This window comes from Acomys minous (assembly GCF_964271855.1).
Source record: "Acomys minous genome assembly, chromosome: 16".
Classification (NCBI taxonomy): domain Eukaryota; kingdom Metazoa; phylum Chordata; class Mammalia; order Rodentia; family Muridae; genus Acomys; species Acomys minous.
The window spans coordinates 43,829,712-43,853,056 of NC_140498.1; the positions used below are offsets into that span (position 1 = coordinate 43,829,712).

General features: G+C 45.9%; 1 protein-coding gene across 22 annotated transcripts in view; it reads left to right on the forward strand.

Annotated features, from left to right (window-relative positions):
• RBFOX1 (RNA binding fox-1 homolog 1) overlaps positions 1 to 23,345 on the forward strand; it is a 2,117,065-nt gene that overhangs the window by 452,329 nt on the left and 1,641,391 nt on the right. The window lies entirely within an intron of this gene.

Consider the following 23,345-nt stretch of genomic DNA (forward strand, 5'->3'; position numbering starts at 1 on the left):
AAGTGTGAGTCTGCCAGTGTCCCAGCTGATGGGCAGGACGGTTCTCTGGTTCTCTGTTGTTTCACAAGGTGTGTGGTACTTGAGTGGTGCAGGTCGGTATAGAACATGAATGGTGCAGAGATGTGGCGGAGGCCAGGACCCCTTAGTCTCACCTGTCTCCAATGATTCTGCAACCAATCACTTGAGCAAGTTACATTTAAGAAATTGTTTTCTTTTTTTTTTTTTTCAGAATGGGAAAAGCAATGCACACCTCATAGAGATTTAAATACTATTTTATTTATTGGATGATTTACTTGTTTTGCATATGTGTGTGGAAGTCAGAAGAGACTGTATGAGTCACTTCCCCCCCCCCCCACACCATGTGAGTCCGGGGAAAGAACTCAGACTGTTTAACATGGCAGCAAGTGCTTTTTACCATCTGATCTGTCTTGATAAGCCATGTTGCTGATACCCCCACCCATAAGGCTTTTGGCGACATGAAAAAGATGATGCTGGTAACTGCCCAGGTAGTTTGCAGGAAGCACAATTCATAATTACACTATTTAGCATACATCATGCCTCAATATTACATAAATACTTTCATTTATTGTGGTGTGAATACAAAAATCTTGGGCTATCACAGACAGGTAAACTGGAGCCCAGGAACTTTCTAAGACCCACACAATGAAGAAATGAGTCCAAGATATGTCTGTCAGGGTGCAGTATTGACCTCTGACTGCCATGATGTGTAAGCCACATCATGGTGTATAAGCTTGGTGCACAGGTCATGTTCAGTAAATTCCTACTTTGGTACTCACTAAGGGTCATTTCTGAAAGCTAGGCCACAAGCTTCCTGTGGTCAGCACCATGGACAGCTGCCTGCTCCTTTGGCGCTCAGTTCCTTCCCCTTCGTAAGGCTTTCTTTCATGTTCTTGCCTTAGTGGACAACTTAAACATTTCAGCCAATGGGAAACAAACAAACAAGCAATAAAATAAAAACAAACCCTTGTATGTCCCCCTTTCCATCTTCTAGCAGCCCTCTGTGGCAAGACATTTTATCTCTATAGCCTTGATTAAAAAATGTAGGTTGAGAAGGCAGAAGTGCTCTGTGTTCTGATTGAAATGACGTTTAGGGACTTGACAATCCTGTGTCTACTGGCAGAGCTAAGGAAAATGCATGTTGCTGTCCACTAGCAGACACAGAGGGAAGTGTTCTTGGAGGTTTTTAATTCTCATACCTCCCCACTGGAAATAGCTCATGCCCATTAGCCAGCTCATAGGCAAATCATTGTGCAGGGAGCAATGGGACACATGAGCACAACCCAGACTCAGCCACAGGTGTGTGCAATGGCCTTATGAATCACAGAGACGGACTACGCAGTGAGGCGCACACCCAAACACAACGGAGGAATGTACACCGCGTTCTTTCATTGTCATGCACATGGAAACAGGCATTGCTCATCTCAAGCAATAAACCACAGAGGGCTCCTGGAGAGGCTGGAGGCAGAGAGGAGTGAGGGGTCTTGCCGGGTAGTAGCAATGCTCCACAACTTCTTTAAGGTTCGGTTCTATGGGTAACTTGCCTGTGCAAAATGGATGGGTTTTACGGTCGGGGTGGGTGGGCTTTTCTGTGTAATTTGTAGAACTGGAGAAAAAAAAAAGAATCTGATGGGGAAATGGAAAGAAGGGAAGGAGGACTGGGAAGCACAGGGGAGAGAGGAAGGAAGGCAGGCTGGAGGGGGAGGGAGGGAGGAAAGGGAGTAGAGGAAGGGATTAGCTTTCTGTGGCTGTGGGCAAAGCACTTACCATAGATGAGGGGGGAAAAGAGTAGCCTTGACCCACACTTTTAGAGGAATCTTTCTGAGGTAATTTGTTCCCATGGTTTGGGTCAGGATATCGCGTGCAGGAGGGTGTGGTAGAAGAGCACCTGTTAATCCTGTGGTGGACAGGAAGTAGAGACTGGGGCCAGGATACAGTAGAGGGATGGAGAGAATTAAGAGCATGAGTGCTCAGCACACAGGTGACACCTCACAGTCAACACTGGCCCAGTTCATTCTTTCACCCACTGACTTCTGCTTCCCCAGGCAGAGCACACGTCAGAAAGACCCTCCCGTCCCCAGCACTGTTTTGAAGGCTCAGTTGTCATTGTGGCATTGTGGCAGTGGAATCATATTTTTTTTCACTACTGTAGGGAGGTAACCTTGTATTAATTGAATCTCTAAAGGCCATTCATCAAAGCAAGTGATCACTATTATTTTATGTCAGACTCAAACCCATGAACAAACAGCATGTTCTTATAGGTGAGTAACAACAGATTAACTAACTGCGTTGGGGAGGCCATTTTCTGACTCCAATCACCTTTTTGCGTTTCTTTTCTTCTCTGCCTAAATACAGACAAACAGTTGTAATTTAAGCAGAACGGGCCCTACCTGTGGCAGAGATGTGGGTTAAAGGGAAACAAAAAAAGAATTACAAGCCCACAGGATGAGTGCGTGAACGGCTTCGCCAGCTCTCTTTTCTCTCTGCAGATTGACAGTGAAAATGTGAATAACGTTTGCTAAATCCGGACTCAGGAAACATGACAGCAAGCTGTCTGTGCCAATAACTCCTCACGGCATATGCCACCCCTCCCTCACCACACACAGTTTTAATAAGACACCACACGGGCTACGGAGAGACATTAAAACCCCGCCGACGGAAAAGCTTTATCTTCCAACCAAATTCCATGCCTTGCAACGTTGACGACAGCTGAAGAATTTATCTTAAATTCCCTCTGCTAGCTACAGAGCACATGGCCTCTTTGTCCCCAAGCAGCCTGTAAGAACCAAACTAAGATGTCACATACATAATATAACAGATAAATGGCCCAATTTCCACACGCACGTGACGGATGGAGTGCAGGTTCAGCACATACATATTTGCACGTTAATTGGCCCTGCGTGGATCCGTTTTGAACCTAAGTTGCAACGGCATGGCTCCCGGGTTCCTTCCCCTCGGGAATCATTAAGCCTGCTTTATCACACAAATGCATACACATTTCTCCCCTATTTATCGTCACGCAGCTTGCCCTGCTGAGAAAGAAACCTGGTTACCTGAGCTCAGCCATTGCATTGCAAGTGTTTTTGTTGGCCTCTCTCAAACACCCACTGCATGGAAACACAGAGATCTGAGACCCAGCCCACGTTGGCTCTTCTGACAGCCAGACAAAGAACTCTGCTGGCCAGGATGTTTGGGGAAAAAAAGAAAAATTATTTCCTTTCAGTTAACAGTTTTGTTTTTTTTGCCTCACCTTAGCGATCGCCCGTTGATAGTTTAATGGTGCTGTAGACCCAGTGAAGCCTATGTTTTGATAAATGGGACAGCCTCCATTTGAGGGCAGAGCAGTCAAAGTGGATTGATTGATATTGCTGTTTCGTTGCCCCCAAATAATTGCAGTGGCAAACGATACTGGGGGTGATCATGGTGGCTCTGGGGGAAATATGTGGAGTGTCCCTCCTACTGATTTTCTTCTCTTCCATTCCAAAGGAAACTTTATTCCAGGCTAAGAAATCATTTCCCTTTTTTCCTGTCTCAAGTCTGTGTCTCAAGGAAGCTAATCGGGGCCTGTGAGTCAATTAGAAGGAGTCCGACCTGTTTGAAAAGAGGCCACTGTATTTGAGAAGACGCTGAGCTACCCTTGCTGTGAGTGGACTAGCTCTGGCTGCCTGGCTCACTGGATAGCCCAGCACTTTCCACAAGGAACAAGGGAGCCATTGCGTTGGCAAGATGGCAGGAGATGGAGTCTATGTCTCATAGAGGAATTCCTATTTCCCAGCTTATGTAAAGGAAGTCAGTCAGTCACCTGATCCTTAATCTGTAGAGTGTGTGTGATTCACCCAAAGGATGGTATGCTAACCTCCCGTCACTGTGACCGAGAACTCAGTATAACTTAAGAGAGAACGGATTTATTTCAGCTTGTGGTTCTAGAGGGTTAAATCCATGATTCCTGGCTCTGTGGATTCTGGTGCACAGTGGAGACGAACATGGTGGTAAAAGCATGTGGCAGAACCTTCCTCCTCCCTCCACCCCCTGTATGGCAGATAGAGGCTAGACAGTGATGGGGAGAGGCAGAGAAAGTCTCAGGAGGGATGAATATGGTCCCCAAGGACGTACCACCCCCAGTACCTACATTTTCCAGCTAGGCTCTACCTCTTACACTTTTCAGAAACACTGACAATGACACCATCATCTGGGGACCAAATCTTCCATGAACGACCCTTTTGAGAGAATGCTTTGCATCAGGCGTGAACTGTAAACAAGGAAACCAGTGTGTGATACTTATTATAGCCTGGCACCAAGCAGATCTTCAATAATGTTCTCTCTCTCTCTCTCTCTCTCTCTCTCTCTCTCTCTCTCTCTCTCTGTGTGTGTGTGTGTGTGTGTGTGTGTGTATGTGTATAAGAGGTGACACTCCTCAGAGATGATAGCCAAATATGCACTGGCTGCCCAAACTGAGCCCTGTTATTACTTAATTCTATCTACAAACTTTTTCCTTTATATTTTGTCTAAAGTACAACAATAGCAAACTACGCGATGGGTAATCACTTAGGATCCATGTCTGGGAACATGATTTTATAATTTCTTAGCATCACCCGGCAGGAATGACCTTGAAAGTTTACTTCATATTGGGTTTTCTGACCTCTTCTGTCACTCAAAGACAAGGGCCACTTGAAGGTCAATGGCGCTTCACATTAGTGTTCTTGGATTCCTCCCATTTTTGCCAAATTGCATGTTGATCATCTCCCATGACCTTAAAGATAGTGCAAATGGACATTTCAAGAGCTCTGAAAGGTCACTTGTCCTGAACTCAAGGGCCCAGATCTCTCATTTGGAGATATGGTTAGTGCTTCTCCTGGTGAACTTTGTCATGACAGCAATGCACACACAATTCCAACACACACAGGCACATCCTCAGAAGGAAGGTCTCCTATGGGGAGGGCTGGGTAAGCAGTGTTATGGTGTCAGCCAGTTCATGAGGAGCAAGCTTCTCACAAGAACACAGCCCTCTTCATATAAGCTTCAGATCTGAGTTCAAATTCAAATAAGCCTATGGGTGAGGTGTGCTTGCAGAGGGTCTCAGGGGAGTACTGTAAGTGAGCTAGGCTGTCATCAAGCAAAGAAAATGTAAGAGCACCAGTAAAGGGCTTATCAGCTCAGGGAATACACATTAAAGCAAGTGTGGGAACATTGCCTTTTCCCACTTCTTAAGTGGGAAAAGGCAATGTTCGGAATGAACATAAAATTCAGACCCACATATCCTCATGGATAGCATGGGATGAGGTAGATATATCGGACACTTCAGTGGAGTTGAGGGAAATAAGGACAAGGCTAGTTCTAGGTTCAGTCAATATATAATGTCAAGTGTTCCAGGGAAGCCTTTCCATCATAGGTGGAGCAGAAGCCAGAAGGGTATGGCTTCAGAAGCAAACAGAAAGATGCATAAGCCACTTGACGGAGCAGCTGTTCAAGAAGGCGGGTACTTGAGCCAAGAGAATGATGGGTCCTTGGCTTAGAGGCAATGTAAAATTCTGGAAGCAACTTTTCAAGTGGCATGGTGCTAAAGAACAGGCCAGAGTGGATGTGTGTGTAGACTGAGAGCAGGGCTGACCAGAACACCCCAAGGGGTATTGTGCCTTGCTTGCCATTGTCTCCAAAGTGTGGTGCCTTCTATCCATCGGGTGGAGGGAAGAACATTCATCCTATGTGGCATGGAGAGAAGAGATGATGGTGGGTGCTGCTGATAACTTTGAAGGGGGAGGGGGAGGGAGGGGAGAGAGGGAGGGATGGAGGGTGGGGGAGGGTGGGAGGGAAGGAGGGAAAAAGAGATAGAGAGAGGAGGAGGAGGGGAAGAGGAGAGAGGAGATGGGAGAGAGGGGGGAGAGGAGAGCATGAAAATCTGGCAGCCTTTGTTTTTCCAGTAAAGAGCAGAAGGAAGTATGTGTGCTGAGAGTATAGAGAGAGGAAGCAGCACTGGGAGCTAGAGATGAAAAAGAAGCAGAAAGCGATGCTGCTGAGAAGCCTCTGGGATAGGCTGACCAACCAGTGAGGCTCCTACAGCAAACACACCCAGAGAGGCCCTAGTGTCCAGGGAGAGGTGTAGAATAGCACCTCAATAGCAGCAGCAGCGTTTACTGGCATGCCTTTCAGTCACTGCCTCTGTGTGGATCCCAGACAGTGAGTTATGCGAACACCCTAAAAATGAGTATGGATGTCTACATGACACACAAGAAGGTACTCAGGGCTGCTGTTGTTCAAGTTCCTTTTCCCATTGCTATGACCACACAGCTGACAAGAAGCAGCTTACAGGAGAAGAGATTCATTTTGGCTCATGGTCTGAGAGGCTACTGCCAAACATGGTGAAGAAGACGTGGTGGAGGAGCTTGTGCTTTGGTGGCAAGAACAGTGGCTAGGATTCCTCTCCTTTCCATGGACCAAGAAGGAGAGAGAGAGAGAGAGAGAGAGAGAGAGAGAGAGAGAGAGAGAGAGAGAGGGGCCAAAGGCCTCTTCTACACTGAGCTCATCGCCTAGAGAGTCAGAGCATCCCCAACAGCAACACCATCTGGGAACCATCTGTAGAGGCCATTTCACATTTAAGCCATAATGAGCTGCCCAAGAAATAGCACCTAACAGGTGGTGAAAAGCAGGCAGATGACTCTCATCCTTCCTTTGTGCTCTCCCATAGAATAAGAATAAAGACAGAGCCTTACAACTCTTTTGAGACAGTGGAAAGGATTATCTGGTGTACGGGAGGCCATTGACAGTCACCTCCTGCATATGCAACCCTGAACATACACCACTCACTGTGACCTTTGCTAGTGTGTTTATAGCTCATTTTAAGTGCTACAGGAAACAAAAGTGTCAACAAGGACAAACTCAGAGACTAAACCAAAAGGAAGCAACAGTCCTTGAGTCTCCAGAAGGCCCTTAGTCCATGAGTGTCCATTGAAAGGACACCAGGAAATAGACAGTGACCATTGTGGAATCTGCTCTTATACACTTCTAGATGAAATGAACTCGGGAGGTCGGACAGATGGCCCAGCTGTTGAAAGTGCTGGCTGTTCTTCCAGAGGATCTAAGTTAATTTCCTAGCACACTCACAGTTAGAGACCCAAAACTACCTGTAATTCCAGATGCAAGGGATCCAACACCTCCTTATGGACTCTGTGGGCTCTTTCACATATGTGCTAAAAGCATACAAAACCACAAACATATAAAAATAAACAGATAGATAATACATTTTTAAAAAATGAGCCATTACTGGGAGGTCTTGAGGACATGCCATTGGCACTGTCGTACTGGGACATTGTGGTCTGAATGTGAAGTGTCCCTCACAGGCTTGTGTGTTTGAACGCTTGGCCTCCCAGCAGGTGGTGCTGTTGACAGAGTAACCTTTAGCAGGTAAAACATTGCTGGAGAAAATGGACCACTGGGGTGGGCCTTGAGGTTTTCTAGGCCTGCTTCCCTTGCTATCTGTTGTCTGCCCCCTGACTTAAAATGTAATGTGACCAGATGCCTCACACCCTTGCCTCAGACTTTCCCATCATGGTGGATTGCATCCCTTCATTTGTTCACCAACAGGAAAACTAACCAGGAAGGCAGGCAGGTACGTTATGACAAAGAGGAACAGTAACAAACAAAGCTGATGTCTACTAGTAGGTGAGGCACTGTGCGCCAGTTCTTCTATGTCCTTCATCTGATTTCATTTTATCCTTCTGGGAGTCCTGGGAAGCAAGCACTGCTATCTTCCCTATTTTATAGACAAGGAAACCAGAGCTCAGCTTAGTTCATTCAGGGAGCTAATAGGAGTAGAGTCAAGGTCATTCATTTGCATGACTGTCAGGCACCAGCAGGGTGCCTGGAACGCAGGGTCAGGAGTCACCCAATTGCTTCAGGAGCCAACACTTCTTCTTGGGATACTGACAGAAAGTCTAGTCTCTCCTCCTCTAAACTCTCCCTTCTCAGGTCAACCATTCTAAAGCCCAGCCAGCCTGGCTGGCTCTGTGTTAAGACTTCCTGAGTGTGCTATGATCACAAAGCCCATCCCCACACCATCAATTATGTCTTATGGGTTTGACACCACTTACTTCCATAGCGTTATATATTCCAACCTCCTGACTGTTTATGATCCAAAGATCTGCTTCTGATCTCATAGATCACTGCAGCTCACAGACTCAGTACACCCAACAAGGACCAGCAATGGAGGCTCTGGCATGCTATCCTCTACAGCAGGGCATAATTTCAAGGGTTCAGCATGCCTTATCCATGGCGAAGGGATATGTGGGTTTACTTGTGTAGCGTGGCTTTCACGGAGAAGAAGCAAGGAGGCCGGGGGCTGGGACACTTGATGGAGGGCACTGGAATGTTTGAAACGAACAAATGGGGAGTTGAACTTCCTGACTTTGAAAACCTACTTGCATGAAAAGATTTGCAGGATGCCAGGGAGAATGTAGGGAGTCTATGTATGGCTATGGATCACCTAAGAAAAGAATAGAGATCCGAGCTCTAGTCAGGGGCAAGTAAGACGCTAGGTGGGATGAGGTTTCTCAGAGTAGCATGGTACACAATATGTATATGCCTAAGGCTGGCCCTCTTAGAGGACATGCATTGTTCTATAAGCTTAAAGAGTGTGTTGACCATCGCTTCTTAGGGCACTGGTGACTTAATATGAGTCAGACACCATTTCCTGGCTCTCGAGGGGCTTATGATATAGGAGACTCACAGGTGGGCAACCAGGTTCCTTCAGGTAAGTTGTGACAGAGGTGGATGTGAAAGGCTGATCACCTAGAAGATGTTTAAGTTCCGTAGAAAGCCTGAGGAGGCTTCGAATGTCATTGACTTTTATTCCCTTCTTCCCTTCACTCACCCACATGACCTTGTTAAAGAGCTGGGCGTGGGGGATTAAAAGCCACATACTTGGATAAAATACTCTGTCACCTACTTTTATAAATAGAAGCATCTATCATGTCATTGGTTTTGTTTCTTTATTTAAACATGGTCTATGTACTGCAGGCTGGCCTTGGACTCTTTATATAGCCCAGGAAATCCTGGAATTCCATGCTTTTTCTGCCTAAGCCTTCCCAGTACTAGGATTTCAGGCATATACCATCATGACTTCCTTGGAAGACATTTTTATAAGGAGTAAAGAAGCTTTTTTTTGGGGATGGGTGTTTATGTGGGTAAATGATGGAGCAGCAGAGAGATAAAGGTCTACCTGGACATTGTGAGTGAAAGCCATTGAAAGTGACTTCCTGGTGCTGAGAGTGATGGTGAAAATGACCACAGGCAACATCCCTGGAACATCCAGACTCCCATGGATGTTCCATGGGAGCATTTGATATGGATTAACTCTTTTACTCTTTCCAACAGAATTGTGAAAGTATTCCTATAACCTTCATTTAACGGATGATAAAGCCAAGGCTCAGAAGGGCTTGTGGATCTATCCAAGGCCATATGGCTGTGGGCAAAGTTAGTATTCGATTCCACGCACTTTGCTTCCTGAACAAGCTAAGATAGGGGAAGTGGGCTTGCAAGGCCCCGTGGGTGGAAGTCTGCATTGCTCAGCACAAACCCCTCATGATGAACGATGCTAACATGCTTGGGGGAGACCGGTGACTGTGGCTGATGCTCTGCACTAATGGTCCTTGACTTGAGTCTGGCATTCCTCTTCTCTCACCAGAATGACAATTAGGGGTGAAGGAAAAGAAGAAGAGTTATTGCTGTACTGCTTCCTCTATTGAGCTATGAATAAATGATGATGGCTGTGAGATAGTGTGGTGTTTGGATCGTTTCTGGTAAATTAAAAAAAAAACTAGAAATTGAATAAAGTGGTAATCCATGTAGACATTTAAATAAGAGGAGCAAAACAGAATTTGAAAACTCTTTTAGTTTCTCCTGGGCTCGTCATTCTAATGTAATTAGTTTGCAAAAAAAATACTAATTAATACTCAAATATCTGACATGTTTTACATGTTGATTTGAAACATGTTAATTACATCTTATGCTTTGTCCCTGGGCCATTTTCAGCAGTTGCCTAGGGTGGAGTTCTGATCCGATAATCTGCTTCTTGAAGATGGGGCAGCCAGCAGTGGATAAATAGCAAGCTCCTTAAGTGTGGAGCCTGAGTTTGGATCCCTGGCAACCCTCACAGAAGCCAGATGTGGCAGAGAAAGTGCACAATCCCAGCACTTTGGGCAGGAGATAGGAAGATCCTGGAATGCTTGCAGGCCAGATAGTCTAACCAAAACAGCGAGGATCAGTTAAAGCCCTGACTCAAAAAGAAAGTTGGAGGAGCAATTAAGGAAGACAACCATTATTAACCTCTGTCTTCCATATGAGCTTGCATGAACAAGTACACCCACCCCATACACACACTGCTGTCAAGTATCCACTAGAAAAGACTCTCAGTCATGGGTTCAAGACAACAGGCAGTCTTTATTAGCTAGCTGGATCCTACATTGGTTGTTCTGGACCTGAGTTCAATCCTGAGCCTTTCTCAGGATGAGCTTTTAAGCACAAAAATCTTATCCTTAGTTGACGCACCTCAGTTAACAAGAACAGTTAGCCAGAGCAGAACTGCAGAAGCCAAAAAGGCAGAGTTAGTACATTTAGGGACTCTCCTAGAACTATGGACTTTGATGGATTGAGTCTTTACTCTCATTTTGGCAGGTTTTGCTGCCTGTGTGTGAATGGTCTCTCCATTGGTGGCATCAGTTGTGCACAGGGCTGGGGGCCTGTTACAATGAGACTGGCAGCCAATGGGAAGTCCTGTGAAGTCTCAGACCCTCTTGCATCTATGGAGAACAAAACACTTGCTTCTGGCTGTATTTAATAGGGGCTGAGACTGGAAATGTGTCTCAAGAGGCTTTCCTCTGTCCCAATGAGCCAAGCTGGGTTTTCAGAGACTGTAGAGACTGGACTGGTGGTTGGGGTTCTTCTGCAGTTTACACAGCCTTTGAACCTAGCACGCAGGTGGCAGGCTCATGTTGACCTCCAAGTGTGTCTTACAGAGATCTAGAGATCTGGCTGTTGCATCCTGAAGGTGGCTATTTGCTTCTGTATTTCATTATTCAACTACATGTGGTGTGTGTGTGTGTGTGTGTGTGTGTGTGTGTGTGTGTGTGTGTGTGTGTGTGTGTGTGTGTGTCACTGCTCCTTGGGAGATGTGAGCACAGGTCCACTCACTCCCATAAGGCACCAAAGATAGTCCAAAATAATCCAACCAAAGTCCAACTTGGTGAACCAATGAGTTTATTGGTGTTGCTTATAGAAGTATGGATGAGGGGTTACTTACCCCTCAGGGACACATCACTCAAAGGCATATGTATCAATAAAAGCCTACCCCAGTATGGTGATGGTTCACAAAACCTGGCAACCTAGAGCTCACTGCAAAACTCGCAGGAACCTCAACAGGTTGGAGAGGAGTACCTCTTCCAGGCAGCTCACTTGGCCTTTGTCTCTCAACATTCTTTCTGATTAAGTAACCTTGAGAGGGGAGGGAATTTGTTCATCTGGTCCAGTCTCAGGTACTTCCTGAGACTTTTGAGTTGCTTATATCCCAGTCAATAAGGAACTTCCCTTTAGAATTTCCTTCTTGGCAAGCTTCCTTATAGGACTTCTTGAGTCTTACAGAGGTTTCCTCCATGATGAAGTATTTTAGCTGGGAGTAGGTTGCTATGCAACACTAATACTAAGAGAAGCTAGGCTATACTGAGATCATGTATACCCTAGGCAATCCTAGTGATCCACCCAGTGAATGTCTATTTTTGACTCACACTGCATGCTTAGGAGACTCCTCAGGGTCACTTTTTCTGTATTGATCAGTCAGCACAGAGCGGTTCTGTCTCAGCCTCCCCTATGTTAACTCATGTTAACCTCCAACATGGACATGCAGAAGACATGAAGAGAACATGGATTCTCTGCTGAAATTTCATCAGCCCTGCCCAACAGGATATGTTGTTCTCTTCCACACTGCACAAACTGGAATGTACCTCTTAAGTCGGGGCATCTAAGAAGAGGCAGGTCCATGGGGATGGAACACCTGACTCAGCATGGGGGAAGAGAGCTGTACCGATGATGATGGTGGCCATCCTTGCTCACCTCTTTATGCTTCACCATGCCTTACACTGAGCTTGCTGCCCAGGCGTTCTGATAGGCAACTTGCAAGATACAACTTGTCCCATTTCAGTTCTTTCCATTCTAAAGAGGATAAAGAATCAGGGTCTCAAGTAGTTGCCTCAAAAAAAAACCCCACTATTTTTCTACAGTAACATAGTTAGTAAGGGACGTAGTTGGGGTTCCACTGACTTCCTTCACTGATCGTTGTCACCCAGGCGTCTTAGACTTCCCTCTTGTAGCATTCTGGAAGGAATGACAGGATCTAAGAGGAAGAGAATTTTATAAACCTGGAAGGACAACAGGGAGGCTTTCCCACATTTGTGTAGAATCATTTCCTTTCAGCCGGCGGATCCACATGATTTATATTAGAGTCACAATAACTACAGAGGTCTTAGGAAGAGATTAAATATTTTCCATAGATGCAATATGAATAAAAACAGCCGAAGGAGGAGGAGGAGGAGGAAGAAGAGGAGGAGGAGAAGAAGAAGAAGAAGAAGAAAAAGAAAAGGAAGGAAGAAAGCACTGTAGGATGCTTCAGCAACCATCAACTAACCTTCAGACCCTAGACTGAGCCTCTATGCTTATGAGATTGATAGTCCTGAAGACCCCAGTCTTGCTAACCTCTTCAAATGTCATTGGGCACCTGAGGAGATTTACACTTCTCAACTCCAGGATCAGGTTTTATTTGTTTGTTTGTTTTTAAGATGACCGTGCTCTAGTAGAAGAAAACGCATCCAAGAATATGAAGGCAGCACAAATTGGTCTCAATGGGTTGAAAAAAAGGAGGGGCCAGGTGTGTGAGGGGGGCAGACACAAAATTAGGCAAGTGTGGAAGGGGGTAGATCTGGGAAGAGTTGGAAGGAGGAGTGAATATGATTAAAATGCATAAATAACAAATTAAATATAAAACAACAACAAACCTATAGCACAATGCTGCTGAGATGGTGATGGTTCAGAGGGAAAAGCACTTGCCACATAAGCCTGTGGGAGGGGGGGAAGTATCAGCTCTGGATGTACAAGACCAAGTTCTTAGGAGATTTATTTGCCCCTGTGGGACAGAGGGCAGGGAAGAAAAGCCTGAGACAGAAGATAGAGGTTAAGGGAGAAAGGAAAGGAATGAGGGAGGGGGGAAGGGGCATTTATCCTGGAGGACCAAGGATGCCTCCAGATAGAGAGGAGACCATAGTGGCCATAGGCAAATAGCAGCTTATAAAGATAAAGGAGGAAACCCCATGTTAGGATGAGGTGTTTAATTTTAATTGGGCATGCTAATTAGGTTAGCCAAAGGGGGGGGGTGTTGATTGCTGGACTTCAATACTTTGACAGCTGTACCTTGGCAGTCAGCCTCAGGAGGAGGAAGTGGCCAAATAAGGGAATAGACCTTGGTGGCTGGCTTTAGGAGTGTATCTAATAGTTTTTAACAAGGCAGAGGGAATGTGGGAGAAGGGCAAGGCCTGGCAGAGCCATGCTCACCACGCCTGCTCGAGCTGGCCAGAATCCCTTCAGCCTGAAGCTGTGAAAACCCACAGAGAGCAGACACAGTAACACTTTTCTGCAATCCCAGAACTCCTGTGGTGACATGGGAGGTGGAGACAGGAGAATTCCCTGCAAGCTCTTGGCTCAGCAAGCTTGGAAAACTCAGAGATGTGGAAACAAGAGAGACCCTGCCTTTGCAAGATGGAAAGAAAGGACCAATTCCTGAGCGTTATCCTCTGATCTTCACTGTAGCACACATGGGCTTCTACACACTAATAAAAATGATTTTAAAAGACAGTACAAAATATGAAGGATCACCAAGGAAACCAGACTGAAATGTGTTTAGTATAAGAGTAAAAAAAAAAAATTCCGTCAAATTTTTATTTCCTTTATTAACACATTAAACAAGCAGGTCTAGTAATTACCATAATTTGGAAGTAGCAATAAGCGTTATGATATTTGGAGATATTGCTGATAATTATAATGTAATGTGACTTAAAATAATCTGTGATTTCTTTTGTTGACAAAGCCACAGGTGACAGGGATGTGCCTGTGATTCTGCTGCTCGTGTGTATAATTAAAGAGAACCGTAAAAGTAAAGTTGCAATTTTATTTGATTCAAGTCTGTGGATCTACTGAGTTTTCCTTGGTGACTCACCAAGGAGTCTCGAGCTGTCAGTGAAGGACCTTGGCTCTGGATTGATTCTCCACTCTTCTTGAATCCAAGTCTAGAACTGAGTGTTCATCTATTTGGTCTTATGTACCTTCGTTCCCAGCTACTAGGCGGATCACTAGAGGCCAGGAGTTCTGGGCTATAGTACATAGTACCAATCAGGTGTCTGCAGGAAGCTCAGCATCGATGTGGTAACCTCCCAGGGATGAGGCAGGGGAACCAGGTTGCCTAAGGAGGGGTGAGCCAGCCCAGGTTGAAAAGGGAGCAGGTCAAACTCCCACGCTGATCAGTTGTGGGGGTCCCACCTGTGAGTAGCCATCGGCTCCAGGTTTTGCTGGGATACATAAGCTGTAGGAGAAATTTAAAGTCATTAGAGCTTGTTGGAGCCTTGCTTCATCCACCGTGTGTGTGTGTGTGTGTGTGTGTGTGTGTGTGTGTGTGTGCGCGCGCGCGCGAGCGCGCTCACCCTTTTTGCTGGCCCCAGAGAATTGTTTTGCTCCCTCAGAGAAAAGTCTGCTGAGTGATCAACCACTGACTCCATGTCTCCCCCTGTGTCATGTTGGAGCTGGCTTCTGGCATTTCCTGCTGTCCTCTATGACCCTTCGAGAGGGCTAGAGTTGGGCTGGGGTGGTGCCTCAGTCTATAAAGTTCTGACATGCAAGCAAGGGAAACTGAGTTTAAGTCATAGAACCAAAAACGTATGTATGGTATGTGTACTTATAGTCCCAGTGTTGAGTAGGTGGAGACAGCCAGATGCCCCTGGCTGACTGGCTGGCTGGGTGAACTAATCAGCGAACTCCAGGCCAGAGGGAGACCTAGTCTCAGAAAAGAAGAGAGAGGACATCTGAGGGAGGGCATCTAAGTGAGGCTGCACTCAGCTTAGGCTCTCTCTCTCTCTCTCTCTCTCTCTCTCTCTCTCTCTCTCTCTCTCACACACACACACACACACACACACACACAAACACACACAATTACTTAGCACTCCAGACTTTGGCACAGCTGATATCCTGTTGGAGGCACTATTCTGACCTTAGAACCTGGCATGGAGGCCCCAACACCTGCCAAAATGAGAACAAAGCCGAATCCCTCAAAGACCTGGCCCGCCATTCCAGGACCCAGGGAAGTCCCTAAGTGTACTAGCCTTGCTTTTTGGCTTCCGTAGTTTCACTTCTTGCTCATGGTTCTTGCTAAATGAGATGTGTCAAGCAGGATGTGGGTTTTGTGCGTAAAAGACAAAAACCCAGTCGAGCTCGGGGCTGCGTGACTCGGATAAGTCCCTGTGCAGTTGCTGGTTGGCAACGCAGACTTTCTCTTTGGCTTTAAGAGTGTTTGACGTGTTCTCTGTGGAGTTACCGCACACGCGGAGGTAGGTGTTTTGAATACGGAGGATAGATTTTACACACATTATTTCACCAAGCCTTGCAGGGTTTGTTGTATTTAGGAAGAAGCAGTGTGATTGATGGTCAGCATTTATGGACACTGATTCTGACCCGGACAAAGCACAAAGCACATCATCAGCATTAGTGACAGCGGTGACACCTTGCTCAGGCTCCCACATCCCCAGAATTCTTTCCCAACTGTTCCAGGTCTTTCCCATACCTGGTGCCTCATTTCTCCTATCAGTGTGTTCCTGCCAGTTGTTCACACTATGTGAGATGGAGAATCTGCACAGGTGAAGGGAATTGTCTGCAGCTGGCATCTTTTCAACAAAAAAGATGGAGCAGCAGGGTGAGAGGATGGCCCATCCATTGGAAAGGTGTGCAGGTGATGAATGGAAAGATGCTGCATCACTCTGGATGCCTTCCTTTGGCCAGAAATGTGGTCCAGCTGTGTCCTCACAGAGGGAGCTTATAACCGTTTTAAAGATAGATTTCCTGTCTTAAAGCGAGAGCTTGGGGTTGGGGAGGAGTTCTGTGACATGCTGTCTTCTAGACATGCATGGATTTTGCACTCATGAACTCAGAGCAGCTATGGTTACTTGCACAAATTCTAACTGGTCCATAAGTCCAAGTTGCGTGAGGAAGGGGCTTAGAGGCTCCACTTCTAAGCTGAAGAGCTCTTGATGACTGATGGCTGCTCGGGGAAGGGGGTATTGGTTTTCTTCAGAAGAGTGGCTGCTGGGAGGTTGCTCATACTCCTGCAGGAGGTACTAATTGGATTCAGTTGGTTATTAAAAAACAAACAAACAAAACAACAATGAGGATTTGAAGGTGGGAGGAGTATGTGTTCTGGAGAGGGGAGTAAGAGGGAAGAGAGGCGGGGGTGCACATATCAGAAGTGTATATGTATCAAATTGTCAAAGAATAAAAGTAGTTTTAAAAAGCATGTTTCCTGATCAAAGTCAATCTTCAACAACTTAGGAGGCCCTCGCTCTCCTGCAGCCCCATAGCATCCCTGGCCCTCAGCCCAGCATGGTGCCAGGACTTAGACTTCAGACTCCCTCCTCAGAGGCACAAATTGCCAATGCTTTCCTCCGGGGAGGCCTTAGACTGAATTTGACACAAATACATTACTGCAAATTAGAGAATGTGAAAAATCACACGCTGTGGGAATTTGGACTCTGGGTCTATTTTTATAAGCCACAGAGAGGCTGCAAATGAAATATTGTCAAACAGAAAACAGATTAAAATATATAATGGTTTATTACTATATGTTTAAATGAATATTTAAAGTGTAGCCCTAGATTTTTTTTTTCTTTTTAAGGAAATTGGAAAGTGGTTATTGGCTTTTTTCTCCCCTCTCTGCTTGATTTGTGTTTTCAATTTGAAAGATCTGGACAGCCCTGGCTTTAAGATCTTCTGTGTAGAGGGCCTGGAAGTGGCCACTGCATTGTCATGGAATTAGGTCCACAGGGCAAGAGAAATGGACCCCTGAATTATCTGCTATATGGCACCATCAGCCATACATTTCCCTACTCTTCCATGCTGTGATCTCACTATGATTCTCAGCCTGTCTTTAATTTTCAAGGTATGTTTGGGGCAGGAGTGAGGGAATAAAAGCATGCAACATTAAATGCAAAGTCTGACTTAAAAACACTGTAGGGTGGGGTTTTTTTTGGTCTGTTTTTAAAATACGTGCACATGGAAAAGAGTCACTCTCATAGAGAAGAGAAAATAAACCAATATACATTAAGACGGCACCACAGATATCATGCAGTCTCTCTTAGTTACTTTTCCTGTTGTAGAGATAAAAATACTCTAACAAAAAGCCACTGAGTGGAGGAAGATTTGTTTTGGCTTATAGTTTCTGGGTACAGTCTGTCATGGCGGGGAAGTTATAGCAGGATGTCATACCCACAAGCAGGAAGCAGAGGGCTACGTGCATGTTAGCATCCATCCAGGGTCCCCTACTCAAGGAATGGTCCAAACCACAACTAAAAAGGGTCATTTCACATCAGTTGACATAGTCAATATAGTCCCCCAGGGCTACTAGGGCTATACTAGGGGTATACTGGGGACCCATTTTCCAGATGAATATAGAGTCTGCCAAATTGACAAATAGGGCTCATCACCACACTGTCTCTCACCATTCTGTGCCCCCAGTTCTCCCAGTATTAATGAGACTGTTGGGTAAGTTCTGATGTAATCTGTGTCTTGGCATTCCATCCTGCCACACTGGGGGGCAGGGCGTGCAGGATTTTATATGCAATCCCTGTGCTAAATGACAGTGTGGTCCTGACTTGGGGCTCCTCCAATGGTTGGAGATGAGGAATGTGATCTTGGGGTTCTCTATGCTTAAGGAAACTTCAGGGGCTCCGGTCAGCTGGAGGTTGCACTGTGACAAATGAGTGGGGTTTCTATTGCTCCCATCCTCTCTTTCCTTCTTTCTTGTTCCATGTACAGCATCAGTCACCTATGGAAGCTAAGCAGGAACATCACTTTGACTAGTGTCATTCGTGTTTATTTTCCCAGCTCACATTCTGAACTTCTTATGGATTTTTTTTCCTTTCCCATGAGCTAATGCTGTGGTTTAAATAAGACGAGGAAGCAGGAACCCTCATCATCCCCCAGGGACAGTACATAATCTGACTGATGAGGCAAAACGAAGAGAGATGTGTTAAGTGTGTGAACTCTGAGATGATAGCATCTTGGGTGACTTAGGCTTCTCTGGTGACTGACTACACCAGCTTACAATACCTTATTTCCTCATCTATAGTCTGAGGGTGGGGGGGAGGTGGCCATGCCATGGTGTAATCCTCTTAGGGTAGGGATCCTATAAAAGAAGGCAGTTGCAGTACTGATCACATTGGCTGGCACACACCAAGTTGCAGGTGAGTGCTACCTGAATTTTATGTGCAGCGGCATTCTGGGTAATGTCCTGAAGCTCACTCTCCCCTCTCTGCCTTCTTCACAAAGGGGTGCGGATGGAGTAGACGAGTGAGTGTGGATGACAGTGAATGTGGGAGTCCTGCTCCCCAGACTAATCTGAGTCTTCTAGATCTTTGCTTAATGTCCAGTAGTAGAGAGAGCTTTGGATTCCCCCAAACCTGCTACCTTCACCCCCTCAGGTACACAGCTAGTGAAAGAGAGATAAACCTGTTTTTGTTATGATCCCAAGTGTGGGATGGAGAATGACGGTCTTGCAAGAACAGATGAGGTTAATCCACTAGGAGACAAACCACCTCGCGCGGAGCTTGATTGTTGTCAGCTGAAAACATCCCATGAACAGACTCTGGGAGGAGATATATAAATGAGGCCAAAACTAGAGGCGGGGCTTTGGAGACTTGGGATAGTTTTGGCTGTTCATCGCTCCACTTCGAGATGCTCCTAGAGAGAACCACTCGAGGGAAGTCTTTGGAGGCTCCAGGATCCTGCTGAGGTTCTGGGTTCTGGTTACTCCAGATTCCAGCAAAAGAAATCCTGCTGATTACGCCAGGAGAATCGTTCCTCGGAACTGATATCCTTACGGCTTTTGTTATTATGTTCTTTAATCCTCTTATTGTTTTGGTTAGTCCAGGTTATAAGTGACATATGCTCGGCTAATAGGTTCATAATAAAATATATTGGTTAAGAAATCTGAACCTACAAGCTAGAATACATTTCCCAGCCTCCTTTGTAAATGTGGCATCACATGACTGAGTTTTGTCCCACAGAATGTTTACAGGAGACAGGGAAGACCCCAAAAACTTTACCTAAAAGTGTTTCCCACAGAGTGATCAACTGTAGCTCTTCTGTGTCATCTCTGGGTTGAATGAAGCATATTAAATGTCTGTTTCATAATATAATGCCTTGAGTTTTTGTTAGCTTTGCTCTCTAACAGTGTCATATATGTGTATAATGTTTTCTGGCTACTTCCTCCCCACATGTTCCCTTACCCTCTCATCCTATCAACTTCTCTCCTCCCTACAAGTCCGTTTCCCAGATCTGGGATTTTCTACATTAAGATGGGTTTGTTATGGCATTTTACACATGAATATCTAGGTGTTGCGTTTTTGTTATATTCGCCCTCTTTTGTCCTCCTCCCACATCTGTGAGAACTTTCTTCCCAGCCCAGTCTCACTTTCCCTTGTACTTTCATATCCTCCTTTGTTGTTGTTGTCTTTTCTTTTTTGTTTTTTTGGTGACCCAACAGTTTTTTTTTACAGGATAATGGGTCAAGAGTTATTCTCATGAGCTCAGCACAGAGGGAACTGTGTCTCCTTCCTCCAGCAGCACCAACTGTCCACAATCCTCAAGGAGGAATAGGGCCCCCCATGGGGCCTCCCCTACTTACTTTACATTGCCTGTGAGTCTTCATGGAAGGATGAAGCCTTGAGGGCCCCTCCCTTCTCTGGGATAGGATGCTGAAGCCTCAGTTTTGTGCGGGTCATAGAAAGTAATCTAGTCACAGCTGCTGGGGGTTTGTAGGTTCGATGCATGGAGGACAGTGCTCTACAAGACTCTATTCCTTCCTTTTTGCTCTTGTATGCTTTCTGATCCTCTTCCGTGGTCTTCCCCAGAATGCTTCTCTTGCTGTATCTTGATTCAGTTGTCTAGTAAGTTTGTGCCCTGATGGGTAGAGGAAGGAAAAGTAGTTGATCAGCTCCTTAAAAGAGAGACTGTATTGAGGTTATGGTCCCTTGCAACTTACTCTATCTCTGGATTGAAAGAAGCTGTGTTGGAGGCGTGGTCCCCATGCAGCTCAGTATATCTCTGGATTGGGAAGAAAATTGTTTCCCCATTTTGCTAGACTATCATGTGCCAGGGTCTGGGTAGCCTCGGCTACAAATCAGTAGGGGTGGGGTGTATAAGGCAACTTGGAAGCACTGCCCCAAGAGCCTGCATGTCAGGTTTTAGTCACTCTTGATCTTGTGCAGACTGGGTCCTTCATGGATGAGCATCCTCCAAAAGGAGAAGCTTCCAGATCTTTTCATCTCTCTCACTCTGAGAGGAGGGTGGCAGCTACAGTGTACTGGGATGCAGCAGGTTTCCTGCTGAGTTGCTCTCCGCCCACTCAGAGGTCTGCCACTGTAGGGAGACTTCATACATCATTAGAGAGATGTCATATGCATCGGCATAAAGCCTTGTACTTACCCAGAATGTCACGGTAGACTCCTACAGGCTTTAGAGAAAAAAAAAGATTCAAATACAACCACATTTTCCCACTTAAATCATCCCTTCTGCCATCAGATGCCCCCAAAGGGAAGTTGCGAATGAAATAACAACTCAGAAGGTTAAGAAAAGCAGCAGAAAAATGTTAACGGAAAATGCGAACTTTTGCAACCCGTGCCCAGGGAACCGAATCCAAGGGGGTGCAAAATGAGGCGTTGTACCCAGAATTTTTAACCAGTCTCCCTCCTGTCCCCAAAGTGATGCTTGGGAGTGTTTGGGACACAGCTAAGGGCCCCAGAAGGCTCCTGTCTTAATTTGAGTTTTCAGCTCTGTTCAGTTGCAGAATCTTTTCTGTGCTAATGTTTCCCAGGGAAACTCATTTTGAAAGCTCAAATATGAAGAAAGCACATATCATTTACCCATTGAGGCTGGAGGCGGGAAGCGGTTTTCTTCCTTATGTATTCATCTATAAACGTTCACTTATGGGTTATCTGCCAGGCACTCACTCAGGTAGACCCTGAAGCTCCTTCTCTGATGCTTCCATTTAGTAGCTGGGTTACATGGGGTTGTGGCTCTGTCTCCCTGTTTCCTGTTCTGTAACATAGCCCTGATAGGTGGCCATGAGGATTAAACACATGGATTCATTTGAAGTACTTAACACAGGGCACAGGGAGGCCTCACTATATTGTTATTGTAAGTTACAATAGACATTCTGGGAGAGCTGACAATAACCCTTGGTCGACACATGCTTCTGGAATTGTGAGTGCTCTACAAGACTCTACTCCTTCCTTTTTGCTCTTGTATGCTTTCTGATCCTCTTCCGTGGTCTTCCCCAGAATGCTTCTCTTGCTGTATCTTGATTCAGTTGTCTAGTAAGTTTGTGCCCTGATGGGTAGAGGAAGGAAAAACAGCTTTCATGGGCTGTTCACAGTGGCTGTTTTCATTAGCATACAACTGGCATCTTGTACGTAAGAAAACTATTGCATTGTTAACTGGAGGGTGACTCATGGTTCAAGTCATCCATCTGTCTATCCATCCATCCATCCATCCATCCATCCATCCATCCAACCATAAACCAAGGGCTCTCAAAGTCACAGTTGTTGAGATTGTGATCAGGCCATTCTTTGTTGCAGGAGACTGTTGGGCAGTCTCCCTCGCTTCTCCCCACCAGATACACAAAGCACCCACTCTTCCGGAGCTAGTGCACTGAAACCCAATTTTGGGAAACTAGTAAGCATCAGCTGCAGGAGGGTAAAACTTTCCCAGATTCACAAGGGATGAACATCCTAAGTGCCTCCAGAGGACACTGCATTCAAGATCTTTTGTTTTGCAGAGTCTCCACATGGAGGGGAGCACAGTCAGATCCACAAAGCTTGCCACAAAGCACTGCCACATGGGAGCATTAAAAGTTCTAGAGGAGCTGGGCTGGGCGGAACACCTGTAATCCCAGTGATTAGAGAGGCTGAGGCAGGAGCATCACAAGTTCAAGGCCTGCATTGGCTACAGAAGGCCTTCAAGTCTGAACTGGGCAACTTGGTTGGGACTCTGTCTCTAAAGAAAAAGTAAAATGGAGATGAAGGCTGGCCGAGGAATGGTGTGTGCTGGGGCGGGGCGAGTCAGCTCACTTGTCAGAGTATGCTTGTGTAGTGTGCATGAAGCCCTGGGCTCAATCCCCAGCACCACATAAACCAGGTGTGCTGGTATAGGTCTGTAATGCCAGCATTGGAGAGCTGGAGGCAGGAGGATCTGTAGTTCAAGGTCACCCTGGTATTTACTGAGTATGGGGCCAGCCTCGACTACATGAGACCCTATGTCAAACAAAACAAAATGAGATTTAGAGGTGTTACTTTGGGGGTGGAATATGTGTCTAGCATGCAGCAGACTTCAAACAAGAAAAGAAAAGGCAGGGGGCTCTCTCTCTGAAGTGCTCCATTTTACAGTATTCGTCACTCACTCTGAAAATCTAATATGGCCCCTATGGGTATGGATTCCAATCCCAGGCCCACCTCTTATAGACAGAGTGGCGCTTTAGTTGCTTTGCTCATCTGGGTCTCTATTTCTCCATCTGCGAAATGTGAACTAACTGAGATGCTGTCACATGGAGTAGGAATGTCCAGTGAGAGAATGCCTGTGAGTCTCTCAGAGCAATACCAGCACAGCACACATCAATGATATGCCATTATTACTGGGCACCAAGCTGGCTGCACATCAAGATTGGCTCTGCTACCTCTGCCCCCATCCCCAGATCTCCTCCTTGGCCTTTGGAAATGCAAAGCCCCCCACCCCCCTCTCTCTCTCTCATGTGTGATGGACAGGTATCCCTGAGGCAGGGATAGAAGCCAAGGGCACTCAAGGACCCATGGGTAGGGCTGCCCCTCCCCCATACCGCAGTATGCTTTGGGTCAGAGGGATACCTCTGCCTTGAGGTTTTTCATGTTATTTCCCCCAAACAAGTGCCTTTCTTGCCAAGCCATCATTCCTGTGCAACACTTTAATTTACATCTTTTAATAACTTCGGTTGCCATGGAAGCATT